An 11,935-nucleotide genomic window follows, 5' to 3' on the forward strand; every position below is an offset into this window, starting at 1 on the left:
TCCATTTATAAGCATATTATGCTCATGAGGTGTCAACTCATTACGTTGTCAGTATTGTTGTTTTGATAGCCGAGAAAACTTTGTAGGCTACGTGTTAGATTTATATTAGTCATCTATTAAAACCCACAAATATAGCTGACATTTAGGTGATGCTAAAAACTGGGATGATTCTTCACACTGGACTGTAATGCTTCTGCAAATGAAGTCTCTGCACAGCCTCTATGTACTCCTCCATACATTACATTATATATTTTACAGTGGGGTGATTTATCTCAAGTGCACTGAGCTAATCAAAGCCAAATATTCATCAAAACATTAGGCCAGTATTTACATTAAAGAGACACAGCTCCCGGCTGCTTGTCTCAGGAACACCTTTTGTTTTTAATGATCTTATGCTCTCATGAACGAAAAGATGCAGAGTGAGAAGTGTCTCCATTCTTACCCATATCTTCAATTATGAGCTGAATCTGACCAAGTAACATCAGAGCAGGTGTCACTGATACTAATACGGTTAAAACTTTGCATGCAAATTTATAGACTCTCAAGACTCTTTCCGAGCAGCATCTATCGCTGAAAATAACATGAGACATATAGTTTCTCTTTTGTTGCACTTTTCTGAGCTCTTTCTCGTGAAAAACTCTGATGTGTTCGAGGGAATCTGTGGCACTAAAGCCTGGCGTCTACATGTACTTTTAAAAGTTGAGAAGATTTTTATTAACAGGTAAGATAACTGACCAAATCTTCTGTGTTTTTACTCAGCCGTTGAGGAGTGCGTACAGGTGACGGATAATCTCTCCTGGGACTGTTGGTAGCTACAACACTGCTGTGTGGCTACAATTCAGCAGTCAATGGTAAAAAGCTGTACATTTGAAACTATGGTACACATACTCTTCTCTGAAACTGACACTTAAAAAGATAAAGGTGTTGCAGTACAAGGACTCAAGGGCGTAGGTTTTGTTATATCGTTTGGTTGGTGGTTTTAGGGGGTTCTCTGCAGGAGAATTTTAAGCATCAGTCGCTCAATTTCCTGCATTCTGTGAATTTTTTTGCACCATTTTGTGCCATATATTCAACTGTAAGACCCCATTTAGGTTTTTTGCACCACTAAAGGGTTTTTTGGGGGGATTTTTTTTTCCTTATCCAAATTGAGGGTAAGATATTAACATATATTTTATTAACAGGTCAGATAATTGAGCGGAGTTTTTCACTCTGACGTTGCAGGAGATGAACTTAGCAGTAAACCAGAGACAAACACTGTACGTTTTAAACGATGGCATTTATACTTCTGTCTAAAACTGACACTTGAAAAGATGTGGGTGTTGCGGTTAAAGTACTCAAGGGCATGGAGGAGTTTAGGGGTTCTCCGCCAGAAAATTTTAAGCATCAAACACTCAATTTCCTGCATTCTGTGAATTTTAATGCACCATTTTGTGCCATATATTCTACTGTGTAACCCCATTTAGGTTTGCACCATTAAAAGTTTTTTTGGGGGGGATTTTTTTTTCCTTATATAAACTGACTGTAAGATATTAATATATATATTATAAACAGGTAAGATAATTGAGCTGATTTTTTTTAACTCAGACGTTGCAGGAGATGGACTGATGGTGACTACAATGCTGCTCTATGGTTGGAACTTAGCAGAGAAAACTGCATATTTAAAACAATGGTATTTAAACTACTTTCTAAAATCAACACTTTAAAATAAGATGCAGGTGTTGCAGTAAAAGTACTCAAGGGTGTAGGTTTCGCTCTGACATTGGCAGCGGACACAAATAAAAGGGGGAGTTTTGGGGCTTTTCTATGATTGAGTAAACTGGTGACCTCTGACGAACTGACATATGTTATGAATATTTAAATAACAGCACTGAACAACTGATAAACTGTCAAATTAACCCAAACACTTAACACATTAACTGCAGGTTTGTGTAAAACGAGCGATGTAGATTAATTTTGAGCAGTTTATTTCCTGAATGTTGCATCAGAGATGAGTCTTACTGATATTTTAGGAAGTTTTTATACAACTGTCTGTCTGTATGGTGTATATATATATTTAGTTTTACGATCAGACATAGTTAATGGGCTTCTTTTTGACATTTAAGTTTTTTTGTCCTCCCTGACACTTGGCCATTGTTCATTTAGCTCTTTGTCTTTTTATCTGCGTATTTCTCTAATGCAGGATGAGGCTGTTTAGCAGAGAGTGAAGGCTCCTTGAACATACCTTGTGTTCAGGTCGTCACCGTGCCCTTATCCTATGAGATTATTTTTCCTTAAATAATGATCTAAACTTTATAAATAACACTTTTTATTTAATTTTCCCTACAGAAATAAATGCTGACATATAGGCCCACTGTATATTTTTTTCTAAACATTTTCTTGAAATTGAGAAGGCCTCGCAACCCTCGGTGAAGCTTTAGTAACACCTTAACAGGGTCAGGACCCTCAGGTTGAGAACCAGTGGTGTAAATGTGTGGAATTTTGTCAAAATAAAAGTCCTCTGCTACTTTAATGGTTTAATAGTGGGGGACAAATACACGTCACCTCTACTGATGGGTACATGTCCTCTGCGCTCCCTTTAAATCTACACCTATGTCCATACTTCTGCTGTTGAGCTGCCCATAGTTTCTACTGTAGAACCCGACTAAAGGGGTTTTTACCCCCATTTAAGGGATTGTTTTTGAGGGTTTTTAATATTCGAATCAAGCATCAAACTATACAGGGTGTGGTATGCTAAACAGATAATAAAGACGCTTTGGCAAATTTGTAATTTGTTATATTGGCCCATAGTTTCTACTGTAGAACCCAACTAAAGCCTTTTTTAACCCCCATGTAAGGGGTTTTTTTTGGGAGAGTTTTTCCTTATTCAAACCAAGCGTCAAATTATAGAGGGTGCGGTATGCTAAATAGATTATAAACACGCTATGGTAAATTTGTAATTTGTTAAATTGGCCCGTATTTTCTACTGCGGAACCTGCTAAGGGTTTTTTTATTTTACCCCATTTAAGGTTTTTTTAAGGAGTTTTTTCTTATTCAAATCAAGGGTCACATTATAGAGAATGTGGTGTGCTAAATAGATTATAAAGATGCTATGGTAAATTTGTAATTTATTATATTGACCCATAGTTTCTACTGTAGAACCCCACTAAAGGTGTTTTTCCTTATTTGAATCAAGAGTCAAACTATAGAGGTAGTGTGTTGTGCTAAAACAGATTATAAAGACACTATGGTAAATTTGTAATGTCTTATATTGTTGTACATAAACAGAGCTGACTTGAATTGACATCTTGGGGGATCTGTAAACATTTACAGAGTAGGTTGCTGCTGAGAAATGTGGTGTATGTATGAAAATTAAACCGCAGCCTCCTAAGTGTTCCACAGCAGAGTATTTATAGCTCTGAAAGTAGAAGCACGCTATTGACAGATACTTACATTTTCCATTGACACTCTAGAGGTTATATCAGATTATATGTCACCTGAGCATGCCTGTGTTGTCCTGACATGGTGATAAACAGTGTTTAAGGGACACCTGAAGGCCTCTCGGATATAAAAGAGTGTAAATAGAGTCTGTAAATGTTTGTTAAAGCTCTAAAAATATAGACTTGAAGCACCCAAAGACAAAACTAATCTACTCATTGTCCTGTTTCTGGACTACAAATTGAAAATCCCTGCGGAAGTCCCTCCCTCCACGGTCCGCTGTTGTGCCTCGATGATGTAACCACTTTCCAAATATAGCGTGTTGCTGATGGCGACGCGGCTCCGCCATTGGCCCGGGCGCGCTGTCAGTCGCGTGACGTCACCCGCGATCGTGTTATTATTGTAAACAGCCCGCCTGCTCTCCACCGACGCTCTGTGCCCGAGCCGACTACTCCATCCAGTCCTTTGTTCATGCAGCGAAAACACCGACGCGACAAAGCGCAGCGGCCGTCCGCCCCAAAGCTGCGGATCGAACCCTCAGCGCAAAGTTACACACGTCGCCTCAAAAGCAACATCTGGTTCACAAAATGATCGCACCGCTGCTCATGTTTGGAGGTGGCGGGGTGGGGGGGCATGTTTGTCGATAACCGGGATCTTCATGCAGCCGGAGACGGCTCAAGGCTGCTGCATGAATAACAATAATAAACTGGCAGCCTGTCAATGCACAACACATTAATGTCCACAGCTTGTTACACTCGCCTCTTAAACAAACTGATCCCACATCACATCAACTACAAAGAATCTTTTACATTGACAGGCTCGGTGTCTAAAAGCTCCCAAATGTCAAATTGTTGTAAAGGAGTACTTGTCATTTTGCAAACAGCATGCACCTCCACATCCCCCACAATGAATATAAAGGCCTATAACTTATATTCCACCTCGTCAATTCGACAGCGTTACATGAAAGGGACTTTACTTTGTGCCCCGCGACGCACACAATCGACCAACAACAACAAAAAAACGACTTTATCTTTGCGGCGGCTTGGCACCGCACGGCAAACTCAACTTAGTCGAGAGGTCACACAGCAAAAGTTGAAATTACTCCACTGAATGTTTAATGGCACTTACTCGACAGAGCTGGATGCCTCTCCGGAGTGATCGACTGCATCTCCCTCGCTGCCAGCCGGCCACTGGTGACACCCCTCACCCTCGACATGTCCATCCAGGCGCAAGTTGACAACAAGCTTCCATTCTCCGGCTAAGTGCAGTTTCAGCAAAGCTTCAAGGAAGTTGTTTCTTTTGTTCCAGTATTTTTGGTTGCGTCAATGTTGCGAAAAGGAGGAGGGGGGAGGCGGAGCGGTGGATACAGAGAGCGACCGAGAGAGAGAAAGAGAGGAGAAAAAAAAACATCTGAGCGCACCGTAGCCTAGTTCGCACGCTTGGCCATTAACGCACAGAAAACCCCCCCTCATCCAAATCCGCGATAAAGTCGTCTCATCAGCTCAGCTCACGTGTCCGGGACGACCAGCATCCCTTCAAAGTGAAACACACAGCACGCGGTGCCCGGGTTTGATAGGCTATCCAAGATCAGGCTACTACAGGTCTGTGCGCCCCGTGCGCGCGGAGAGGAGCGGATACATTTGCACTTCTTTTTCACAGATTTTAAAAAAAATCGTGTACAAGCTTCCTTCTCTTGCTTCCAATGGCGCTTCTCTCTCATCGAGCCAGATCCTTCAGAGCGCGTGCAGCCTACACGCCTTTCAAACTCTGCTAGTTCCCGGACAGTGCAGGGCGGTAACGAGATGCGCAGTAACGCGTTACTACCAACGAGGAGTAGGAGTGACTTACGGTTTTGTTTCACTCCACAACTCTTTACCACAATCCACCTTTTCCTTGCGCGTAAACACCGAGCTGAAGTTGAGTAATGCTCCTATCCATCCATCCCTTCTCCTGACAGGTCTTTGTCTCGCAGTATGTGCGGCAGAAAAGTTTACTCTCTCTTCATGTACGCAGGTTTCATCAAACGAAATATGCGCAAAGACAATTTGGGCATCACTAACAGGCCAGGTAATTGGATTTCCTGCTTCCTGGCGGCAACGAGAGGACCGTGAAGCAACGCAACAAGTAGAGTAACGCGTGAGGCGTGTTTTGCCTTTATGTTGCTGGACAAAGTGAAGCATAAACAGAGTCCACTTTGGTGTAACGAGCCCGTCACCGTTCTTGGAAGCGAGGGGAGGGCGAGCTGAGACGGCTTACTATGCAGAAATAGGATCATGTTGGTTCATCGGATAAAAAGGTGAGCTCCCTGTTTCCGCGCCGCTGTTACAGTAGCGTTGCGTCAGGAAGTTGTTGGTGTCAGTGAAGTCACCATCAAGACGCCCTTCTCTCTCCATCCAGCCTGACGACTGCATGGCAGCACATGCTTCACACACACCGCGTTTCTATATATGAAATATAAAAGTAGCTCGTGTTGTGCCTTCAGCTCCTAAATGTCCTTGAGAATATTTTGACCTCGCAGCGCCAGAGCCTGAGACAAAATGTTTGCTACGGTAGAAATAAAAGGCGGCGGGTTGCAGCAAAGAGGAAGTAAAGGGTGCAGATTAATTAAAAAGAGATAACAGTGAGTAAAAAGCACAACTATAGGAGTGTGAAAGCTTCATGACAACAACAAGGAGGATTTGTAAAAGCAGCTATATCCCTGCTGCTCACTCACTCACTCAGGCCTGCAGTTTCAGGCCTGATAAACTCCTCTGAAGATCTGTGACATTGTTAACAGTAACGTAAAAATCAAGGCCTGCGGAGGATAGCTGTGATATTCTACAAAAGCAACTGCACAATAACCTCACAGGCTGAGTGTAAACACAGTGTGATTAAGCGTGGCTTGGAGCAGTGACACTATTCACAGCTTGCGTGCGGAACTCTGCAGCTCCAAACCTGGGGAGCTCTAATGTGTCAGTGCGTAAAAGTGTCATGAGAAACATTTTGAAATAGATTTAACACAGATTATATTTGTGGCATAAAAACATAACTTGTGTAGAGTTTGCACCAACTGTGCCATCTGCCTTTTCAAAGTACGCAAAGGGAAGAGGCGCAACAGGAGCCCGTGTGGTCGATATTAAGAGTGTAAAAGGTGCTGCTTGTGATCAGAAGCATCAGTTCAAAAGGTAATTCCTTTATCAGAGGACTCAATCATGAGGAGACACTTCACATGAGGTCTTTATTATCCAACAGGCACTGCGCCACCATGTCCTAAACGCAGAGGTGAGTATATTTTACACTTTAAGTTAAAACAATCTTTACGCACGCTTTGATTAGTGCTTGTTTCATACTTTAAACAAGGTGCACACCAGCTTTTTACATGTCTTTATTGTGTGTGCTGCAGAGTGATATTAAAGGCAAATAATAAAACAATACATGCAACTAAAAATAAAAAAAATATGCAAACCATATTCGTGCGCTTCACACGCACGGTGGGTTGAAACTCATCTGTTTTTTAAAGACGTAATGAGTGTTTATGAGAAAGCATTTCGGGAACTGCAATAAAAGTGGACACTTGAATATAAAAGATGTTATTTGGATGAAATATCCGGGTTGTGGATGACGAAATATGGAAAAGCGCACCGGTTTTCTTTAAAAACCTTTACATTTAATTGGATTTTAATGATCACAAGTGAAATTACCGATCAAACTTCAAATATTAAATCGTCACAAGCAGATTTTTAACACATTCCTCTTGCTGAGTTTGGCACAACTGCTGCACTCATTCAAAATAACGAAAGAAAGTTAAAACCTGAAGCTGCAAAATCAGACTGACAAGTCCTAACGCATGCACCATATACTTTTATTTGCTTTTAATTACTCATATTGACTGTGTGTGACTGATAACCTACCTCTAGGCTCCTGCGCGCAACTGACACATCTGATGAAAAGTAATTGTGAAGACGCTTCTTTCTCTCTCTCTCTGCGTGTGTGTGTGTTTTTGGGAGTGTCACGCTCACAGTTATGCAGCACTATTTGAATATTTGCCCGATGTGTGGGCTGATGCACAGTCAGAATGCAAAGAAGAAACAGTAAACAGGCACAATAATCTGATGGGCTGCGGTTCCCCTTAAAGGTCATCGATGAAGAACAAGACTGCGTCGAGAGCAGCCGAAATAGTTGTGGAGAGATTTTTTTTTCTTTTTATAATAATGTCTGCTTTTTAAAATGGGTCCACCGTGCGTTTGCGTCTAAACAAACTCACATTGCTCAGCAGTTTGTGCTCTATTTCTTTTGTGTCTTACTTGAGTGCTGACATTTTGAAAATATAAGACAGACGCGCGTAAAGGACACCTTCCAAACTTTGTGTTTAACCCTGAGACGCACACGCACATCGAGGGCTGACCTCTCCTGCTCACACAAACCTGCGTTTGCAATCAATGGATAATGCACTTTAATACAGAATAAGTGCAGCAAAATTTGAATTTGGGAGATGAGAATAAAAGAAACATCCAACTTTGGGACGCCAAATATTTTAGCTCCACAGTCTGTTACAAAGAACAGGAAAACGACTAACATATAAAACCACTGGATCTAAATCGTTCCCTTTCTGCGCCTTGAAGAAGTTGTTCACAAAATGTTCTTGCAATCGATTATCTATCCGAAGCAATTTCTACACGAGCACAGAAAGAGCGCATTCACGTTGCGCAAGAACGGGACAGTTACAAACACCTTTTGTTTTATCTATTTTAGATATTTAGAATATGAGGAGCGACTGAAAGGTCATATTGTGTGGGAGGGAATCTATATGAGTCAAAGCGAAAAAGCCAGTAGTCTGTTTGTGTGTGCTTGTTTGTGTGGTGTGTGTGTGTGTGTGTATGTGTGTGATCACATTTCTGCAGCTTTTCAGACTGTAAAGAGGTTTTTAGGTTATTAGGCTTGTGTAGAAATGGTGAAATAAAAGGTGAATAAAATAAAATGCTTATCTTAAACAGTATTTTTATAAATGTAATATTAATTGTAGTACAAACTTCTAAGTGTCTAAGTGTAGGGATCAGTTGAGTCAAGGTGAACCCTGTGCCCTGATGGCTTCAGAGTGACTGTGATTTTCCACCAAATTAAATTAGACATTTAGATCTCACAGATTTTGACAATGGCACACCACACTTCATGTGACAGTCGTGCTCTTCACACAGCTCTATAGACTGAAAATGCACTGCCAGCATGCAAACATAATCAGTGTCACTCTGTCAATGGTATCCTTGTCAGCTGCACGGGGACGCGTCCAAGATCAATGATGTTCACTCAATTAACCTGATGGATAAAATGTCAGGGAGGTTATGGATGTGAGTGCGTGAGGCTCCTTTTTTTGTCTCCCAGTGAGTGAATATGTTTACGTCCTGGACTGTGGTGTCTACGGGCCCGGAGAGAGGAGACAGTAGGGTGAGGCCTGTCCCTTCTAAAGCACCCTGTGTCCAGAGCAGAACTAGGTCAACAGAGACCGCTGGTTGGTGAGTTGGAACGATGCTGCTCTCTCACACACAGGAAAGAAAAGGAGGGAGAGAAAAAAAAAAAGCAGGAGAAGAAAATCCTTGCCTTCGATTGAGGGATAATTAGAGACTGTTTGACCTATTTGTCCCCTTAAATAAACCGTTGGCCATTTAGTTGGGAGTGGGTTTTTGAGAGCACGTTGAGCCCTTCGCTGGACCCCTCCAATTATGCTTTTTAATGGCAAATTGCCTGACGAAGTTCAAAGGTCTCCCCATTCTCTTCCCTTTCTTTTTCTCTGTCACAACTAACATTCAGATGTTCAGTGTGCGAAAGCAGTCAATTACACGACCATAATATAAAGCAGTAGGGTGTGTTTAACGGTCCAGCTTCAATATGACAAACTGGATTCATTTAGCATGTTTCTAAAGAGCTTTACAGGACAAATAAAGCACATGAATACCACTGTAATGGGAGTACATAGAAAAGGAACATGCAGACCAAAAGGTAAGAATAAAGAAAAGGAGAACGAGATAATAAAGATATTTTTCTGTAAAGGTGTGTCTGAAAAGTGATTTCAAAGATGTCACTTTGCAGAGAGTTGAAGTGAAACCACTGTTCCCAGCTGTTGTAAAGGATATGATCACATTTTCAAAGTCTATCTTTAAAACAATACTCACATGCCACCATATGTACTGTACTTCTAAACACTTATTTAGATGCTGTAGTTATTCCTATCCCTCTTGGAAAAACAGTAAACTCTGACAGATATCCTCAGGTTGTCATTTAGGGACGTATCACATTGTGCTTTAAAAGCATGGATGGCCTGGCACAGGCTCAGGGGCCCAAAGTGTTAGACTCCCCCTCCCCGGCCTTCACCTGCAAAATGTCACTCAAATTAACACAAACTAAACAGGAAGAGACACAAAATGAGGGCGAAGGGATGCAAGGGAACTGCAAAGAGACACAAAGTAAGTACAAAAAGGGGCAAAACAACCACAAAGAGACACAAAATGACCCCAACAAGACACCAAATTCCGTCAAAGCGACACAAAATGACAACAAGGAGACACAGAATTACCTAAAAGCAACACAAATTGACTACAAAGAAATACAAAACTACTAAAAAAGACACAAAACTACCTAAAACAACATAAAATGTGTACAAAGGGACACAAAACATCCACAAAAAGACACAGAATTACCTCAAGGAGAGACAAATTGACTACAAAGTACCACAAAACTACCAAAACAGACACAAAATGAGCTCAAAGAGACACAAAACAACTACAAAGAGACACACAGACTATGAAGAGACACAAAATGACTAAAGAGACACACAAACAACCACGAAGAGACAAAATATTACCCCAGAGATGCAAAACAACTACAAAGAGACACAAATTGACTGCAAAAAAACATACAATTACCACAAAGAGACACAAAGGCAACAACAACTATGAAGAGACACAGAAATACCACAGAGACACAAAATGACTACAAAGAGACACATAACAACTATAAAGAGACACAAAACGACTACAAGGGCACACAAAACAACCACAAAGAGACAAAGAATTACCCCAAAGGCACAAGACAACCACAAAGAGACACAAAACAACTACAAAGACACACAGAAATACCTCAGAGACATACAACGACTACAAAGAGACACATAACAACTATGAAGAGAAACAAAATGACTAAAAAGACACACAAAACAACCGTGAAGAGACAAAGAATTAGCCCACAGGCACAAGACAACTCCAAAGAGACACATAACAACTCCAAAGACACACTAAATGACTACAAAGAGGTATAAAATTACCACAGAGACACACAACGACTACAAAGAGACACTAAATGACAACAAAGAGGTACAAAATTACCACAGAGACATACAACGACTACAAAGAGACACTAAATGACAACAAAGAGGTACAAAATTACCACAGAGACATACAACGACTACAAAGAGACACAAAATAACCAAAAAGAGACAAAGAATTAGCCCAAAAGCACAAGACAACCACAAGGAGTCACATAACAACTAAAAAGACACACTAAATGACTACATAGACACACAAGATGACTACAAAGAGGTACAAAATTACCACAAAGAGACACACAATGACTACAAAGACACACTAAATAACTACAAAGACACACAAGATGACTACAAAGAGGTACAAAATAGCACAAAGAAACACATAATGATTATAAAGAGACACAAAATGACTAAAAGGACACACAAAACAACCACAAAGAGACAAAAAATTACCCCAGAGTCACAACACATCTACTAAGGGACACAAAATGATCCCTAAGAGTCACAAATTGACTAAAAAGACACACAAAATTATTAAAAAACGACATAAATCAACCACAGAGACACTGAATTATATCAAAGACACAAAATGACTACAAAGAAACACATAACTACTGTAAAGAGACATGAAATAACTTAAAGACACACAAAACAATGACAGAAAGTCACAGAATTCCATCAGAGACTCAAAACGACTACAAATAGACGCAATTCACAACAAAGAGACAGAAAATGATCAATACGAGACACAAATTGACTACAAGGAGACACAAAGCAACAAAAAAAGAGGCTAAACCACCACAAAGTCTGTGTGTCTTGTTCCTGTGTAGGAGAGGTGATGGGGTCTTTGCATATCCGTGCCCATGGACCCGTCGTCTCATAATCCACCCCTGCTTAGTAAAATCTTAACAGCAAAGCTTACATGTAACCCCTATGGATCTGCTGAAACACAGGTCATGCAGCTGGGTGTCTTGATTCGGATACAAATGTCAGAAATGTAGAGTTATGACACAGCGTGATTGAATCCGAGCACAGATGCAGTGTCACTGAGCTTGAAGAGAACAAACCAGTTACTGTTACATACATTGTGATATGTGTTATCTTGTATCTTGTGGTTATGTAATGCACATAGAAGAACCCAACACAAGCTGACAGGAAGTCAAACACGCATAAGCTGTCGATGCAACATGCCTGTATGCACAAAAGGTGTCCCATATTCACAGAGTG

This window comes from Epinephelus lanceolatus, chromosome 14 (genome assembly GCF_041903045.1).
Source record: "Epinephelus lanceolatus isolate andai-2023 chromosome 14, ASM4190304v1, whole genome shotgun sequence".
NCBI classification, from domain to species: domain Eukaryota; kingdom Metazoa; phylum Chordata; class Actinopteri; order Perciformes; family Serranidae; genus Epinephelus; species Epinephelus lanceolatus.